Source organism: Equus przewalskii, chromosome X (assembly GCF_037783145.1).
Source record: "Equus przewalskii isolate Varuska chromosome X, EquPr2, whole genome shotgun sequence".
Classification (NCBI taxonomy): domain Eukaryota; kingdom Metazoa; phylum Chordata; class Mammalia; order Perissodactyla; family Equidae; genus Equus; species Equus przewalskii.
In genome coordinates, this window is record NC_091863.1 from 115,563,090 (window position 1) to 115,582,596 (window position 19,507).

Below are 19,507 nucleotides of genomic sequence, written 5' to 3' on the forward strand. Positions count from 1 at the left end.
TGGTGGAGCCAGGACTCAAATCCATATATACTGGTTTCACAATCTGTGCTCCTAACCACTACTCTGGTATTTCTCAAACATTTTCATCTCAGGATATCTGTACACTTTTAAAAATTATTGAACGTCCCAAAGATATTTTGTTACTGTGAGTTATACCTATCAAAATTTTCCATATGAGGAATCAAAACTGATTAAAATTAAATTTACATATTAATTCATTTAAATAACAAAATTATAGAAATTGAGAACAGATTAGTGGTTGCCAGGGGTTATGGTGGGGATGGCTAATAAAGGGCAACACCCTCATGGTGATGGAACTGTTTTGTATCTTCTGCATCTTGATTGAATTGATGCCAATATCCTGGCTGGGATATGGTACTATAATTTTGCAAGATACTGCCACTGGGGTAAACTGGGTTAAGAACATACATGATCTCTCTGTATTATTTCTTACAACTGTATGTGAATCTATAATAAATTATCTAAAAGCAAAAGGCTTAATTAAAATTGCAATAATAAAACCATCACATACAAACATAAATAACATTTTTATAAAGTAATTACATTTTCCAAAAATAAATTAGTGAGTATGGTGGCATGGCTTTACGTGATTACAAATCTCTTTAATGCCTAGTGTAATAGAAGGTTGAACTCTCATCTCTGCTTCTGCGTTCAGGCTATTGCAATATCATACAACACGTAGCTTTGGAATACTCCACTTTATACTTATGAAAGAAAGAATGCAAAAGGCAAAAAAAAGATTTTAGTGTTATGAAAGAGTTTTACTTCACTGACACCCTAAAAAGATCTCAGGAACCCCTGGGGTCTCTAGACCACAGTTTGAAAATCAATGCCCGATAACATACTGCCTCTTGATATGAATGTCTGATGCTGGTATAATATTAATTGTGCTAATATCTCAGTTTCAGCTGCAAGGCAATCATTAGAAAGTTACTCCCTAAGTCAGTGGTGAAGTATTTGAATGCAGAACTTCTTTTGCAGCCTCAGAGATGTAAAAGCTCCCAAATGAGCACACAGTAAGCAAAAACAAACTGTTCGAACTGCTGCAATTTGCTTGCTCCCTCTCTGCTGAAGATTTCTGGCTGCCTCACTTCAAAGGGAACACTGTGTGAGGAGAGCATCTGCGGGGAGAAGATAGCAAGGCAAATGTGGCAACTAAAGAACCATCGACTTGAAATGTTTTTGTAAAATGCCAAGATACTTAGGCACTGGAACATAGTGTCACTGGAAAGCATAAAAGGAAACTGGAGCACTACAGTTGGCAGTGATGTCAGTGGGAACTCCTTAACTCTTCTCCCACCCTTTGCCTACATTGCTCTTACACCATGTCATGGGACAAAGTTGACTAGCAAACAGTGACCCTGAAAATTAAGAGTGCAGATCTGAACTAATTCCCACTTTTAGTTTAGCGATAGATTCAGTCTCAAACTGTACAATAAACTCTCAGCACTAAGCTGGGAAATTTTCCTTCGACTTTAGCTAATACCAAAGCTAGGGAATTTAAAATGAGCCGTAAATTACTATAAGGGCCTTGGCGAAGAGATGAGACTTAAAACAAAACTGTATAAAGTGAACGTAAAACTTTGTATATTAAACATTCAACACAGCAATTGGGAGAAATTCAAACAATTAGTGTTGTAAGAAATTTAAAGACCAAAGGAAAAAAACTCTCCAGAGTTTAATTTTGTGGATGGAATCAAATGAAGACTGATCATAATTAGTTTTGCCTTTGCCCTTTACAGCCCAAATAATTTCCCAAATTGATTTTATCTTTCTGAAACAGGTATTTCTATACTTCTACATTTTTGTTTAACCTAGTTTAATAATAGCTACTATTTATTGAGGGTAATATTTGTCAGACACTTTACTATGTCCTTTGTTACATTATCTCTACTCTTCATAAAATCCCTGAAGAGGAGCTGTCATTATTCCTGTTCTCTAGCTGAGTAAATTGAGGCTCAGAGCCATTAAGTGTCTTGACCTAGATCATACAGTGAGAAATAAAGGAACTGAGATTCAAGATGTAAGCCAGGTTTCTTAGCTCCAAAAGCCATGGTATCATGTTGCTTCCTCCTTATTGCTTTGCATTTGAGATGATTTTAAAGTGGGCTTTTTGAAATTGTGTTAATTTATGCTAAAATTTCTAGCCCTTCTTGACTACAAAGGTATAAATCATGAGTAAGGGCAAAATAATATTCTTATGTCTTTCAATGCTTCGTTCCTTAAGATTTGAGCTGGGTTTACTTGAACCCCGCAACTTTTATCCACGAGAGTTCCTTCAATTGAATTGGTGAAAGTCCTGAAACACACATTTCACTCAAGAGAACTGTCTCCTTCAGGAACTTTTAAAGGTGCAAATGACAGCCACTCTCCTTAGTTTTCTAAGCCAAAGGCCTGCCCTGTAATTAGCATGACAGTAGTATATACTTCAAAGGAAGGGATTTCCTAAACTGGATTGTAGTAGTTTCCTAAGGCCTCCATAACAAAGTAGCACAAACTAGGTGGTTGAAAACAACAGAAAATTATTCCCTCATAGTTTTGACCACTGCAAGTCAGAAATCCAAGTGTTGGTAATGTCATGCTCCCTCAGAAGGCCCTAAGGAAGAATGACTCCTGCCCCTTGGTAGCTCTCATGATTGCCTGGATCCTTGGCTCTCCTTGGCTTGCAGCTGCCATCGCTTCCATCTCTGCCTTTGTCATACAGCCCTCCTCCTGTGTGTCTCTGTCTCTTCATACGGCCTTTTCCTCTGTGTGTCTGTGTCCAAATTTCCCTCTTCTTGTAAGGACACCAGTCTTTGGATCAGGGCCCACTGTAATCCAATAGGACTCATTTTAACTTAACTAATTATATCTGCCAAGATCCTATTTCCCAGTAAGGTCACATTCTGAGCAACTAGGTGAACGAATGTTTGAAGGACACTGTTCAACCCACTACAGGCAGTTAGCTCAGATGATTAGAGAAAAGAGTTTCAATTCAAGGATTTGTATAGCATTTGTTTTTTGAAATGCCAAAGAGCAGGGTCTAAGACTCTTCCTGTCATTTCACACATACCCTTATTTGCAAAGGAAAATGGTTGGTGAGTAGTCCCCATGTTAATTTCTGTCACTTTAAGATAATCATCCTGCTCTATTTCCTTCTTGGGCACACGTCTTTATCTGAAATCATTTTATTTGATTACTGGATCATTGTTTTGTCTCTCTGCACAAGAACGTAAGTCCTCTGAAGGCTGGAAACTTATCGCTCTTATTTGCCACTATAATCTCAGTACTAGATTAGCACCTGGCATGTTGGCACCCAGTAAATGCTTGGTGAATGCTTGGATGGAGGTGTAGATGAATTCTGGCTCTTAGTAGCTGACTTTAATTAGGATTTTCACCCATGCTGTTCAGTCTACCTCCATTCATTCATTCACTAAACATTTACTGACTGCTTACTATTTGCCAGGCACTGTATTCAGCACTGAGAATGCAATTGCAAGCAAAAGCAGACGTATATTCCCAGATCTCCTAGAACTTGAAACAAGTAATCTTCAGGGCACCTACAATATATCAAGAACTATGCTTGGTGTCATGGGTACATACACAATCATAAGACTTAGCCCTGGTCCTTCTACACCTTATGGAAAACATTTGAATACAAAATAAAATAAGAGTTAAAAGCTAAATTGTATGAAATCATGCCTATGTTCAGAATGCAAAGAGGAAAATAAGAATAGTCTTTATTAGTTGGTGAACATAAGACTAGAAGTAAATGTTTTGAGTAGGCAGAGGAGAAAAGGGTAGACCTTCCAGGACTACAAGTCTGACTTGAGCAATGTGCTACAATATACTGACAAATGAAGCTGAAGAAGTAAAATACCAGGAGTTTACATATCCTGAGTGAATGATATTTAAAAGGAACTTGTTATTCCCTAGATGACTCAATAATGATTTACAGTTTAGAGTGATGACAAAATCAAGATCCCCAGTGATCCTGACTCTGTGTACTATGGTGCTGAATAAAATCAACAAGCTAAATTCTAAGAAAGATAAATGAAAGTTTTACCTTTAGATTGCTTGCATGAAATAGATTTTTGATCAACCACAATATGGCAGAATGGAGGAAACTCCTTGCCTGACAGCAGTTCCTTTGAAAAATACCAGAGAGTTCACAAAGTCAATTGCAACATCCAATAGTGTTCTCCAGCTATCTGTTTAAATCCAGTGCAACCAGCTGAAACAATAATAGAAGACCGTGTCTCAGAGCACCAAACTAATCACCTCCCTCTTCTTGGGATTAGTCATATCACAGGTAGAATACTGTGTTTAAATCAGAGCTCTGCCTTTTATGAGGGGCATTTACATAGTGGAGTACATTTAGAGGAGAATGACTAGATACTATGTGGTTGGAAAATTACAAGAGAAAAAGTTAAAAATAATGAACAAATATATTATAGATAAGTAATGCTACAGAAGATTATTATTTTCCAAAATTTCAAGAGCTACTCTGTGGAAAAGGAATAGATATGTTCTGAGTTTCTCTGGAAGTACAGGGTATTGTAGTCTAAAGGACAGGGCTATTGGATCCAGTCAGATATGAATTCCTGCCTCTACCGCTCACTCACTGTGTTACCTGAGATAAGTTACTTAACTTCTGTGAGCCTCAGTTTCTTAACGTATAAATGGGATTCATAATCATACCTCCCTCCCTCACATTGTTGGCATGATTAGGATAAAGAAAAATAAAATGGTTCTATACAGGAGGAAGCTAATATATTTAGGGCAAAAATAAATGTGATGCAGATTTAGTCAACAAAGGAGGCTTATTTGAAATAATCTAAGCTGCTTCAAGTTTATACATTCATTTATTCATTCAACAAATAGTTTTAAAACCTACTACGTGACAAGCACATGTATGCGATAATGAACAAAGCACACCAAGCCCTTGCTGTGACAGAGCTAACATTCTGGCAGTGGAGACAAACAATAAACAGCTATCCATGTCATATAATGCAAGCCAGTGATAAGCACCATGAAGAAAATAAACAAGAGTAAAGGTCTCAGTGGTGAAAGAACATTTTATATTGTATGCTCAGGACAGGCCTCTGAGGAGGTCACATTTGAGCAGATTCCTAAATGAAGTGACAAGAGTGAGAAGACTGATATCTGGGAGAAGTGCTTTAGTGAGAGAAAGTCTAGCAAGTGCATAAGCCCTGGGATGGAAACGAGCTTGATGTGTCTGAACAACAATAAGGCCAGTGTGGCTGGAGCAGAGTCAGTGAGGGCAGAATGGTAAAAGCAGAGGTAAGGAAGCTTGCCAAGGGTCAGATGGTGCAGGGCTTTCTAGGCTGGTTAAGAGTTTCAATTTTATTGTGAGTGGTCCAAGTGGAAGCTAGTGGGGTATTTTGAGCTAGGATGAGATTTGATCAGATTAATGTTTTAAAATCTGAATTTATATGATTGGATGAGGGTAATAAAGATCCTAAATAATACAGATGTTTATTTCTTCTCCAAATGAGTGTATAGGCTGTTATGCTAGTTCTGCTCCATGAAATTTTCAGGGCTGGCATGCAGGTGTGGTACTCCTCAGTGCCAAGTATCCAGGCTCCTTCTATTTGTGGTTCTTGTGGCTTTCACATTCTGAGGTTGTTGGCCTCATCTTCATGACTGATAGCATTGTACACAAAATGCTATGGAAACCAAGAAGAGAACTGGTTTATTCTTTTTGAGAAGTTGGAGGATATTTTGAAAAATTTATTTAGTTTGAGACTCTTAAGATATGCAGAATTTGACCAGGTAGGAAATACAAAGGAAGCCTATTATAGTCACAAGTATGCCAGTATATGGTGGGTAGGGAAGAAGTAGTCTTTTAGGACCACAATAACAGGTATATTGGGAAGTGATGGTAGATGAAGCCATTTATTGTTTCTTTTATTTAATTCTCCATGATGGGGAAAGCTAGACAGATGATTAAGGCATAATTTCCTCTCTCAAAATATTAAAACTAAGGGAGGAGACACACATGCACATATTTCACCATACACGACAACAAAGGTATGTCTCATGTAGGGACACAAAAGACAGAGAGAGAGATTGATTATCTCAGATATTTTATTGTCCTTTTTTGTTATTTTTTACATACCTTGCCCTGTTCACTTCTATCTACTCCACTAGAATATATGCTCCTTGAGCACAGGAGTCATTTATTAACAAATATTTATTGAGCACCTACTCTTTGACATGAATTGTTGTAGGTGCTAGGGGATACATAAGGGAACAGCATTTCATTACTGTGAATATGTAAATTACTTTGAGAATTCGTATTGCCTTTTTGTTATTTAGACTTCCCACATGGGATTATGAGTTTACATTCCTTTAAATCAAGTTACCTTTTTATTCTCAAGAAGTATTTCTAGTTTTTTCATGTAGATCCTGAACAACAAACTTATTCCTAGGTGTTCCTATGGATTTTATATACTCCTCTTCATATTGGGCACTCTGAACTTAATTGCTTTTTGAAAATTAGTTATACTCATATAATCATGCATTCATTCATTTAACTAGAATATGCAGTGAACATTAATTTCTGACAGATACTATTCTGGGTGGTAGAGATGCAGAAGTGAACAAAATAAAGGAAAAAAACAAAACTTACATTCATGGAGTTTATATTCTAGCAAGGATGTTCAGACATAAATATAATGAATGGCTAAAATATGCAGTATGTGGATGGTGGTCAATTTTAAAGGAGAAAAATAAAGGAGGGAAATGCGGAAGAAATGTCAGAGGCGTTCGTATTTTTCAAAGTTGGTCAGGTAATGCCTTCTTGAGTAGAAAGTATTTGAGTAATGACTTAAAGGACATGAAGAGTTAGCAATGTGGATAATATCTGTTTTTAATGGGGAATGTTTTAAACAGTGTTTTTAACAAAACAAGTACAAAGAACCTGAGACAAATTTGACTGGTCAGTTCAATGAAGAGCAATGAGGCTGGTGTGTTTGATAACAAATGGATTATGATGGAGTAGCGAGAGAAAAAATTTGTGGCAAGACTTTAAGGGACTTAAAAGCTATTATAAAGAGTTTGCTTATTACTGTGATTGATATGGGAAGCCAGAGACTTTTAACCAGAGGAATTACATGGCATTATGTATGTTTTTAAAGGATCACCCTGGCTGCAGTTCTGAGAATAGATGTTGGAGAGAATTAAGAGTAGAAGAAGGGTGACATTAGAGATTCTATTGCAATAATCCAGGAGAAACAATGGTGACATGGTCTAGGCTGGTAGCAGTGGAGATGATGAGAAGTGGTCATATTATGGACATATTTTGAAGCTAAAGACAAATAAGATTAGCTGATGTATTAAATGTGGAGTACTAAGGAAAGACTAAAGTAAAGTATGGATTACTCCCAGGTTTTTGGTGTGAATTACCAGAAGGATGGTGTTGCAATGAGCTACAATGGGAAAGTCTGAGGGAGGAGCTGGTTTGGAAGGAAATTTCTGGGGTTCAGTTCAAGATCATATTTGGTTTCTCTCATCATTACCCTTACTGTGTAAAGGAAGATAATCATTAAATATTTATAGAATGAAAATGAATTGCACATGAACGGATGAGTGTTATTATGGAGTGAATGAATTAGCAAATGAATAAGAGTATGTACCCTAGGTTTTGTTGTAATTCATGAGTGTTGACTGGCCCACAGCATAAGCCTGAGTCAGATGATATGCATCTAGGTATGCTAAACCTAATAGGAGGATTTGACAAAAGGTTGAGCTAATAACCAAGTCCAGAAGAGACTACCATTGACAATATACTGTAAGGGAGGAAGACATTTCCTCTACCCGATCTGGGTCCTTCTGGCCGGAAAACAAATTAAATTCACATGAGACAGAATAACATGAGAAAATTAAACAAAGCTTTATAACATGTATACACGGGAGAGACTCAGGCAAACCGAGCAAATCACCAAAATGGCTGAAGACACCACCTTAAATATCATCTTCAGCTGAAGACAAAGGAGGATGTTGGGGGTGGGGGTAGTCCGTTATGGGTGATTACCAGAAAAGCACAGTAAACAAGGGTAAGATTATTATGCAGATTTAAGTTCTTGCCTTCCACATTGATAAGAGTTTCTAGAGATAAGGTCATCCCCAGTTCTTCCTGGTACAGAGAGGGAGACACCTTTACAGATGGAGATTTCCCTTACAACTGTAAATGTCTCTTAACAAAGGGTAAGTAAATTCTACTTTTCAGAGTTTCTTTCCTATCTGCAGTTTTTAAAAGTAACCAGCCCAAAATAATCCTCATGACAAAGAGACATATCTTGGGTGGCCAATTCCAGTCCCCCACAATATCAAATCAAGAGACAGTTAAAAAGAGAGGACCAAGAACTAACCGTAGTAATGTTGCAGATGATTGCATGAGCAGTGAAGCAATGAAGACAATAGCATGTAAAAGAGTGAAAATGAATTACAGTCCCCTAGATATGGTTGTGACCTTGAAGGATACTTTGATGCACCATTACATATCATTTCACCTATTACAGGCCAGTCTTAAAACAGTTGAAATGGAGGCAAAAATTTGAAAAGAAAAAAAAGAAACATGAAGGTGCTTTGTTCTCTTGTCTTACTGAGTATGTCTACCTTCTTTCAAAAGCATGTCTATCTCTTTCAGGTAGTAGGCCAGGGTGGTGAGGACTTGCAATATGAGAATAGCTTGAGATTCATGTATTACTGAAAGAAAAATAATTTTCCAAAGTCCTTTGGCTTCTAATTGACATTTCATGGACAACTTAAGAATTGATCCATGAAGCCTTAGAACATAGAGGACACCCCCCCCCCCTGCAATAAAATGTGAAGATAACATTTCTACCTATCATGTTTGTTAATGAGATGTGCTTGATGCGGGGTTGGTGAGCCGAGGAATCGAAAGAAAGATTTCTTAGACTCTTAACCTCTGGCAGTAGTGCTCTTTTATTTAGAGAATAGTATAGAATAGCATGGGGACAGGACCCATGGGCAGTCAGAGCTTCTGCTGCTGCCATGGGGACAGGACCCATGGGCAGGCAGAGCTGCTGCCGGCATATTGCTGTTGCTGCTGCCACTTCTGCTGCCCCAAGTTGAGGGTTAGAGCTAAATTTAAGGCACAGGTATGTGAGTTATCTCTTTACAAGACAAAGGAAAGAATATGAAAAAAAGTTAAAATGGTATCAGTGCTGGTGGGGTCTGGTCATTGGGTGATCCCATGACTTTTAGACAAGAATCAAATCGGATTAAGTAAAGGTTAGAAAGGTTAGAAGCCACCACCCTAAATCAGTTACATGAGATTGCCAAACAGCAACCAACTTAAGTTCTTGCCTTCCCCATTAAGAGTTTCTAGGGACAAGGTCATCTCTCTTCTTCTTCCTGGTACAGAGAGGGAGGCACCTTTTACAAATAGAGATTTACCTTAAAAATGTAAATGTGTCCCAACAAGGGCAAGTTCCATTCCCCAGAGCCTCCTTCCCTGTCCCAGTTTATCGAAAGCAATCAGCCCAAAACAATCCTGATGCCAAAGAGACATATCCTGGGTTGGCCAATTTCAGGTCCCTACAAGGTAATCTCCCCTTCCTTCACAAATGCAAATATCTCTCAAAGAGCAAGCAAATTCCAGTCCTCAGAGCCTGCTTCTCATCTGCAGTTTTTTAAAATTAACCAGCCTAAAATCCTCATCATGCTGACCTATGGTAAAAAAGATTTGACCTAGAAAGATGAAGTAAAGAAAAACCCATTCCTTCCAGCCAAAGAAAGTGTGAGGAGAAGAAGAGAGAGAAACATAATGAGATGTGTGTGTCTCAGACTTGTCTCTCCAGGTCTCTACCTTGAAGGGATAAATATAAATGACTTGAGGTAAATAATAAAGGCAGAGATTCTTCCAACCTATTTAGGATAATGAGTGGAAATAGATGTGCTACATGACTGTCTTTTGCTGCTATAGTTAAGAGTGTGGAGTGGTATGGTCAGGCTGAGAGAGTTCTAGATGGCACCTGAGAGCTCGCCTTGCTTTCTCCTTATCTGACAGAGAGGCTGAAATGAGCACCATCAATCCTTATGTGGAGCTGACCACGATGGGCAAGGGGACCCTGTAGTATAGACCAGGGGCACCTAGACAAAGGGACTGGATGAAGACTAAGTCAGAGTCTATCTAAGAGGGGCTTGAAAGTACTTAAGTTGAGGCTAATTGACTTTTATAGAGGAGCAAAGAAGGGGGTCGACATCTGAAAGACAGAACATTTTAATCTAAAAAAGGCAATACAGTACCTAAAAGAACTGCTCAAAGCCATATATTGGACAAATATCTACGAGCCCAGTCACAGACAAAATAGAAAAATATTTCTCTTTAGTCTGAGTTTCAGGGTGAGTATATCTGTGATCCTGTTAGACAGGCATATTTACAAGTTGTCATATTCCCAGAACTTTAACAATTTTATATAATTTCCAATTTCATATAATTCTATTCCATTTATTCATTTCTTAGGTCAAGCAATCCTGAAGTTCCAGGGCAAACAATGTAGGTAACAACAAAATGTAGCTTAAAATTTCAAAGTTCAGTATTATGAGTTCAATTAGCCCCCCACAACCCAATTTATACGTTGAGTCCTATACACCAGTGCCTCAGAATGTGACTTTTTTTGGAAGGAAATAGGGTCTTTATCCATGTAATCAAGTTAAAATAAGGCCATTAGGGTGGACCTTCATCCAATATGATCAGTATCCTTATAAAATAGAGAGAAGATCATGGGAAGAAAAACAGGGAGACGACAGCCACCTACAAGCCAAGGAGAAGCCTGGGACAGATCCTCCCCTTATGGCTCTCAGAAGGAACCAACCCTGCCTAGCCCTTGACCTTGGGCTTCTAGCCTCCAGTACTAGGAAAAACTAAATTTCTATTGTTTAAGTCATCCGATTTATGATATTTTGTTATGGCAACACTAGCAAACTAATACATTGAGAAATGCTTAGTTTGAGAAAAAGCCTAATTAATCACATTTCATAAAATCAACAGAGCTAACGTTGGATAAGACAAAACGATAAAGATAGCCCAAGAGAAAAATTAAGTCTTTTAGATGCTTACATGACATTCTAACCAAAGACTAATAATATATCAATAACTGAAGTACAGACCCCTAAGTTCATATTCAGCATGGCCGACAGGAAGAAGAAGCACACACTTTGGGGTCAGATCCACCTGGGTCCCAATCCAATACTAGCTGTATGATCTTGGGAAGGTTACTTAACCTCAATGTGTCTCCGAGTTTTCTCATTTGGAATGAAAGGATAATAACAGTACTTACCTCAAAGTGTTGGTGTAAGGATTATTTATTAAAAATGGTAACTATAAATTTCAAATGTAGATTTTATATTTAGCATAAAGCTTGGAAAAGTTTTGCTGAATTTTAATTATTTGGCTTTGGAAGGGGGCTTTTAACATAGTTCTGATCAACAGACATTACCTGAAAAACGCAAGAGTGAGCAAGTGAAGATGAACAAAAGAGCCCAAGTTAGCTTGAGGACTCAGGACATCGCTTTCAGTTATTTGCACCCTTTCTTTCACCATTAATCAAATGCTCTTTGTAATTCCAGTGGGAGAAACACCTTGAATATGCTGCATTGAGAGTCTACGTGAGTGTGTATGAGAGTACGTATGTGTGACCTGCGTTTGAGTAAGTCCCTTGATTTCCTAACATCTTTAGTCTTAATTTATTCAATCACAGGACTGGTTGATCTAATTATTATAAGCTATCTCTATATTTCTAAGATTTCATCTTTTTCTAAACATTCTCTGAAAAATGACTTAAATGAATATCACACAAGGTGTCTTAGATTGACAGAATGACAGGATTCCTTTTTTTTGTAATTTAGATGACTGGAATTGCCATTTTAAAAACATAGCACTATATTTTTTATTGTTTTTTCCTCTTTCTCTAGAAACAGTGGTATGATTCAGCTTTGAGAGAAGGCAATTCCTTTCTTCCGAATCCTGGGGGGGACAATTGATGACTCTTTTAGTTTTGCAAAAGTAAAACTAAATCCCATTCTAAAATGGAAAACTGCAAACAAGCAAAACCTAAAGTGTGGATAATAAAGTAATAGAGTAACGTGTTCAGATAATAAAATCAAAGTTATTTTATCTAATCTTTAGGATTTGGGACCAGGGTACTAGAGTAGGTAGACCTTATGTAAGAGCTAGGGGACAATGTTGGCAGGCCAGGGCCTAACATGAGAAGAGGAACATAGGAGAACTTCGCTGGATTCTGTGTGCAGATATATCTAATTTACAGTTTTAAGACTGCTTTATGCACAGTAATTAATATGTATATGTATGCTTCAACAAATAGTGCTGTGACAACTGGATATCCATATGAAAAAGAATGAAGTTGGACCCTTACCTCATGCCATATACAAAGATTAACTCAAAATGGATCAAAGACGTAATGTAGGTGCTAAGTCTATAAAACTCTTAGAAGTAAACATAGTTATAAATCTTCATGACCATAGATTAGGCAAGACTTATTAGATAGGATCCCAAAAGCACAGCCAACAAAAATCCAATAGATAAAGTGGACATCAGAAAAGTTGAAAAGATGTTTGCTTTAAAGGACACTATCAAGAAAGTGAAAAGGCAATCTATAAAATAAGAGAAAATATTTGAAAAAGATACAAATAAGTGTATAGTATCCAGAATATATAAATGACTCTTATGACTCAATATTAAACATATAAATAACCAATTAGACAATAAGGAAAGAATTTGAATAGACATTTTTCCCAAGAAATGGCCAATAAACACATGAAATGATGCTCCACATCATCAATCATTAGAGAAATGCATATCAAACTTCAGTGAGATGCCACTTCACATCTACTAGGATGGCTACAATTGGCTACCTCTCTGCAGACTACATGATACATACTGATGGTAGAGAATCGAAGTGCATTATCTTATCAAGAACTTTCTTCTCTAGCCAAAGGAGAGTCAGCACTTCTGGTAGCAGATATCAACATTTGCACCAGCAGCAGCATAGTAGGCTGTGTGCTTGTCTTATTGCCTAAGGGTAAGCTAGAGAGTATGCCACTGAGGTCTCACCTCCTCACAAAGTCAGCTGAGTGTAGCCCTCTTGTTGGGAATGGAAGAGATGAACAGGCAAATTACTTTATGACCAGATGTTAGGAGTTATAGTTTCCAAGTACATTTCAATGGCCAGACACCCAGAGATTAGGACACCATAGGTAAAATTAGCTCACCAACCCTCTAAAAACTCAAAACTAGATTCCAACCACACATTTACATTTTAGACATCGTGCTATCCCCTAAACTCAAACTGCTTTATTAGAATAAATAGCATTCACCAAGTTTATATTTAAGGAGTAGACAATTGAACTACTCCAGGAAACATTCTAATGACTTAATGACAAAAGAATGAAAGTTTTGAATCCTTTTTTTGTTTGTTTGCTTGACCTGGAAGGGACTTGACCTAACAACGGGGATTTTTCTCAGAGGCCCCTTACCAAGAGTTTACAGCAAGGAGACTTAGAGGGGGAAAAAAAGGTACTGTGAAGACATCTGCCCTTTGTCAAAGTTATTAATGAGAATTTTGGGTTATGAAATAAACCCTATGATTATTTTTAAATCCCATGGTCTCTATGAGCTCTCTTGTACCGCTTCATAATGAAGCGTTCTTTAAATTTAAAATCTCAGATTCTGATAAAGAAATAGATAGACATTATTTAGAGGAGTTAGAAATTCTGCGAACTGGGTGAATCCATGATAAACAGATTAGAACGATCTGAAACACGATTGTACATCTAAAATATGGAGGCCTATTAGGAAAATAACATGCCTACAACCCCCTTTCTTTTTATATGGACAAAACATCAGCCTGGGTAAATAAAGATTAGAAAATTCTTTAATGATTTCTTTGATATCAATGTAGATAGGCAATAGCATTAGATATGGTGGTATGCCAGAAATCTCCACACAAATTCCTGAAATGAGGTTTTGTGACCCAAAGCAAACAGGCTATTTACTACCTTTACTACCAGCCGTATAATTTCAATAATTGAACTGACTGGCTAAGCAAGCATTACTACAGAGCTGCAAGACCCTAAAGAGATTGTAGACAGGCTATTAAACTATGATTTATGAAGTCAGCTTTTATTCAACCAAGTGATTAGAATTTAATAAGTTGGCCTACTTAGCTCTGAATTGGATACAACAAATCAGAAGAAAAAAACTGTATGAGAAATAAGCTTAGGAGAAGATTTGTGTCTCATATCCTAATAGGCCATTTACTCAATTATCAAACAATTCTTCAAAATTCAGTGATAGGCAGTTCAAGGAACATAAAATGGTACAAAATGTGGGCCCTTCCCTCAGGAAGCTTACTTAGTCCAATACAGAAACCCGATTTGTACACAAATACCTACATTACAGGGCATCATGGAGGCACAAATACACTGTGGAAATCATATTTGGGCAAAAACACTGCCAGATAGGAAGCTAAGAGAAGGCTTCAAAAAACATAGCACTTACTTGGGCTCTAATGGTATGTAGCATTTGGATATAAAAGAGGACCGAATTGCACCAGACGTAGAATGTAATTCACTTTGATTAAAGTCTGTTAACAAGGCTGGAAGTAGGGAACATAGGGTCAGATAATAAATAGCAGAGATTTGATCTCTGAGCTGTCAATATGGCAATATGCGGAAATTAGTTTTAATTGGATTCAATTAACCAAATATTTACCAGAGCCTACTATGTACCAGACATAGAGAAAAGAGGATAGAGAAATACATGAGGCAAGAAGAGCAAAGAGTATCCACAATGAGGATGAAGCTTAGAGAAGGCAAAGGTAATCTCATTTGCCTTGTGCAATTTGGCCTCCTCTAGTCCCAGAATAGTGCCTGACACAGAGTAGGTATTCAACAAATACTTGTAAATGAGTAGCTAAATCAACAAATAAAAAAGCAGGTGAACTACAGAGGTTTATGTCTGGGTGACTGAGGGAATGGAGACTCCTTTAATAAAAATTGGAGAAGGAACTCATTTAAATGAAAAAAACAAAAGCTGTGGATAAGGCATCTTCCGAAGAAACACTTGTGATAAAGATCCTAATGTCTTGCCCACTCAGAAAGTTTTCATGGCATGCAAAACTCAAGATTTAGATAAACATTAAATATCTTGCCATTGCCCCGTATCTTTAACAAATGACTCAAGAGAAAAATAAAAACCATCTCTTCATAGGTAGGTGCCAAAAGCAAGGATGGTCATTGTCAATGAGAAGGTCAGTTAAGGAGAAGAAATTACACTGTAAATCAGAAGAAATATGAAGCAGCATTGAAGACTGATGTTATTAAATTTAATTTTTCTCCACACAACAACAAAAGAAAACTTCAGCTATGTGTTGACCGAGAGACAAGAGAACCATATGCTTGGCTGCCCCACAGGCCCCATTGCAGGAAGATGCTTAATAGGGTTATCAGGTTACAACAACAGAAAGCCAATATACTTGCTTTGACTCTGTTCCCAGATGTTTGCCTTTATGAAAGTGTCATTTTTAGGAATGAATATGTAATATAAATAGTACAACAGGGCATAGCATAGTTGACACACAGTCAAACAAATAAAATTCCTTAATATAGTGAATGAAATAGAAGCTGCATTGAAGATGTGAATAGAAGATGCATAAAATCCATCCATTTTAGTTTTCCAAGCCCATGCCAATATGTATATGTACATTGATTGTCTTATTATACAATCATAAATGAGGTATGAGTTTCCATCAATACTTTAGTGGGTTATTTTTGCTCTTTATTTAATTTATCAGGTATTTAGTTATTAAGAGGGTGAAGAAAGCAGAGGGAGGAAGAAATTAATGAACTGCTGCCAATGTGGGAAATTTTAAGTTTCTGTATTTCAACCAGGTCAAAGTAAATTTTAGAATTTTCTACTGGGATGTCCAAGATGATAGATAATGAGTAGAGTTCTTTTGTTCTCTTCACCTTGGAAGAAGAATGTAAAATTAATTCATTCAATCATTCATTCAGCTAGTATTTATTATGAAGGTACTGCTATCAATTATTGTTCTACATAGTGAGGCTATGGGGAAGACAATACAAACAAACCCCCTTTCCTCATGGAGACAATATTCTAGAACAGAAACTGAAAACAAATAAATTAGTATTATGTCAGGTTGTAAGAAGTACCATAAAGCAAAGGTCAGGGTAGAGATAATGATGGAGGGGCTATATATAATTCAGATATTCTTTTCATGATTCATTTTAATTTATGATTTTTCAGATTTTGAGGTGTGAGGGTAAAGTTTTCATGAAAAATTATAAATATAATGCATGCAGACTGTGCTGGTTCAGAGTTACCTAAACTTATTTTATGATTATTATTCCACTAAGTGATTTGTTCTGTGACAAAATTGTTCACATCAATAAGTTATTTTTAGTATTTTATAGACGCAATCAACATGAATCTTTTTGATAAGTCATTCAGATTCTGTACTCTCAACATTAAAAGATAATCTTATCAGACCTGATTACATTTTTCAGGCAGGAAAAAGCAGATAGTTTCCAGAAATAGAATCCAGCTCATTTACTTGAAATTCTTCAATGGATTTCTGATTAAATTGCACACTGCATTCTCTGTTCATTAAAGAACCCCCTTTTCTTAGTCAGTTTCTTTCAAATTTTGAAGGAAAAAAATCTAGCCAGACTAATCCAACAACTGGCCTCAAAAAATAAATAAATAAATCCTCATACACTCCCTGCCCTACATCCAAACTTTTCACTTACAGTATCCTCCAAGATGTTTCTCTTAATTTTTCCTACCTACCTCTCCGTATCACTGTTGTTCTAACTCATCATCTTTCTCATTGCATAACCAACTTACTTCTTAAATTATTTGTATATCTTTGTTCTTCTCCTTGCTAGCCCCCAAAGCGGCTAGATTAATATTCCTAAAATATGACTCTGATCATATTTCTCCCCACCCAAAATCTTTAATGGTTCCTCACTGCTCATGGAGTTACTGGCATTTCTCCAACAGCAATTATCTATTATATTACTAGACAGCCACTACCACAAAAGGAGCTCTCAGCCAATGACGGTAGTGTCAAACTGTTTGCCCTCAACTCGAGTGACAATTGATAATCTGTTTGTTTTTATTGTAGTGGTTTCTCTATCAACTCTTAACATCTTATAGACACAAGATCTTAACATCTTATAAACATAACAAATGTATTAGAAAGGAAAAAAGACTTTGAATAATCTAAATGCCATCTTCGAGAAGATAGACAAAGAGGAGGATAACAAAATAAAGTAGCAGGAAAGAAACAATAAAGATAAAGGAAAAAATTAATGAAATAGAAAAGAATCTACAAAAGAATAATTAGCCAAACCAAAAATTGATTCTTGAAAAGATTAACACAATTGATAAATCCTTAATAAGACTGCTCAAGAAAACGGAGAAGGCAAGAATTACCAATGTCAGCAATGAAACGAAGGAAAAATCATTACAGGTTTTATAGACAATAAAAATATATTAATAATGTTATAAAAATAAATCTGAACTTTGTATTAAAATGATCCATTCCTAGAAAACCACAATAAATGAGAACTAACAAAAGAAGAGATAGAAAACACCAGGCTAAGATGACTTTACCAGTAAATTTTCTAAACTTTTACAAAAGTAACAACATGGAAATTATATACATTATTCCAGAGAATAGGAAAGAAATACTTCCTGATTCATTTCATGAAGTCAGCATTACTCTGATACAACATTTTGCAAGGATATGACAAAAAGAAAATTATAGAGCATTTCCTCTTATAAATACAGATGCAAAAATCCCTAATAAAATACTAGCATGTGAAACACAATGTTATATAAAAGGAATAAAATACTTGACACCAAAATAGAGTTATTCCAGGAAGGTAAGTCACTTAATATTTGAATATTAATCAATGTAAACCATTATGTTAACATAAAAAAGGAGGAAAATTATATGATCATAATATATACAGAAAAAAACATGTATTAGAATTCAACACTCATTCATGGAAACAACACTCTTAACAAACTAAGAATGAAAAGAAATATCTTTAAAATAATAAAATATATAACATCCTTCAGCAATCATCATATATTATAGTGAAATGTTCAAAGCGTTCCCTCCTGAGATCAGGAATGAGAAAAGGATGCCAGCAACTGCCACTTCTATTCAGCATTCTACTAGAAATTTTGGACAGTGCAGTATGACAAACAAAGAAAAAAATCTTTAATTATTGGAATAGAATAAAGCTGTCATTATTGTCAGAGGTCATATGTAATTGAAATGTCAAATGAATCAACAAACTATTAGAAATAATAAGTAAATTTTGTTAAGTTGCTGGATGCATGATTAACATAAAAATCAGTTTTATTTCCACATACTAGAACCAAATAACATAATTAACTTTTAAAATAAAATAGCATTAAAAATCAAGTATCTAGGAATAATTTCAGCAAAAGATATGACTAACCTCTAAACAGAAAATGGTGAAAAATTACTAAAAGAACATTTTTAAAGGCCTAAATAAATTAAGATATGTTGTGTTTATAGATTGGAAGACTGAATATTGTGAAAATGTCATTGCCACTAATTGATCTATAGATTCAATGCAATTTGAACCAAAGTCCCCTTGAAAATGTTTGCAAAACTGACAAACTGATTCTGCAATTTATATGGAAATACAAAAGAACAGGGATAGCCAAGACGATCTTAAAAGAAGACTCTGGGAAGACTTACATTATGTCTATAAAGACATATTTTAAGCTATAATAACTAAGAGTGTGCATTTGGCTTAGATAAATAGACAAATAGGATAGAAAGAAGAAACCAGAAACACACACACACACATGTACATAGTCACTTGATTTATGATAAAGACACTATTACAAAGCAGTAGGACAGGCACTGTTTATTCAATAAATAGTTCTAAGTCAATTTGATACATATATGGAAAAAAATTAACCTTTATCCTTACCTAAGACCTTATGCAAATATCAATTCCATAGGTTTCCAGTATGAAAAGTAAAACAGTAAGTCTTCTAAGAAAAAAAATACATACATAGGAAATCATCTTTGTGATTTTGGGGTACACAAAGATTTCTTTATCAAGATTAGAAAACACTACCAATAAAAGATAATATTCATAAATTGAGCTTTATCAAAGGTTATCAATACAAGTACAAAAAGGCAAGATGTAGCATTGTAAATTATATTTGCAACACATGTATCTGATAAAGGTTTCATGTACAGAATGTATAAAGAACTCTTACAAATAAATACACAAAAAATGAACTCAACAGAAAAATGAGCAAATGAATTGAACAGGCATTTCACAAAGATAATATTCAGATTGACAATAAACATATGGAAAGCTGCTCAACACCTTTTGTTACCAAGAAAATGCAAAT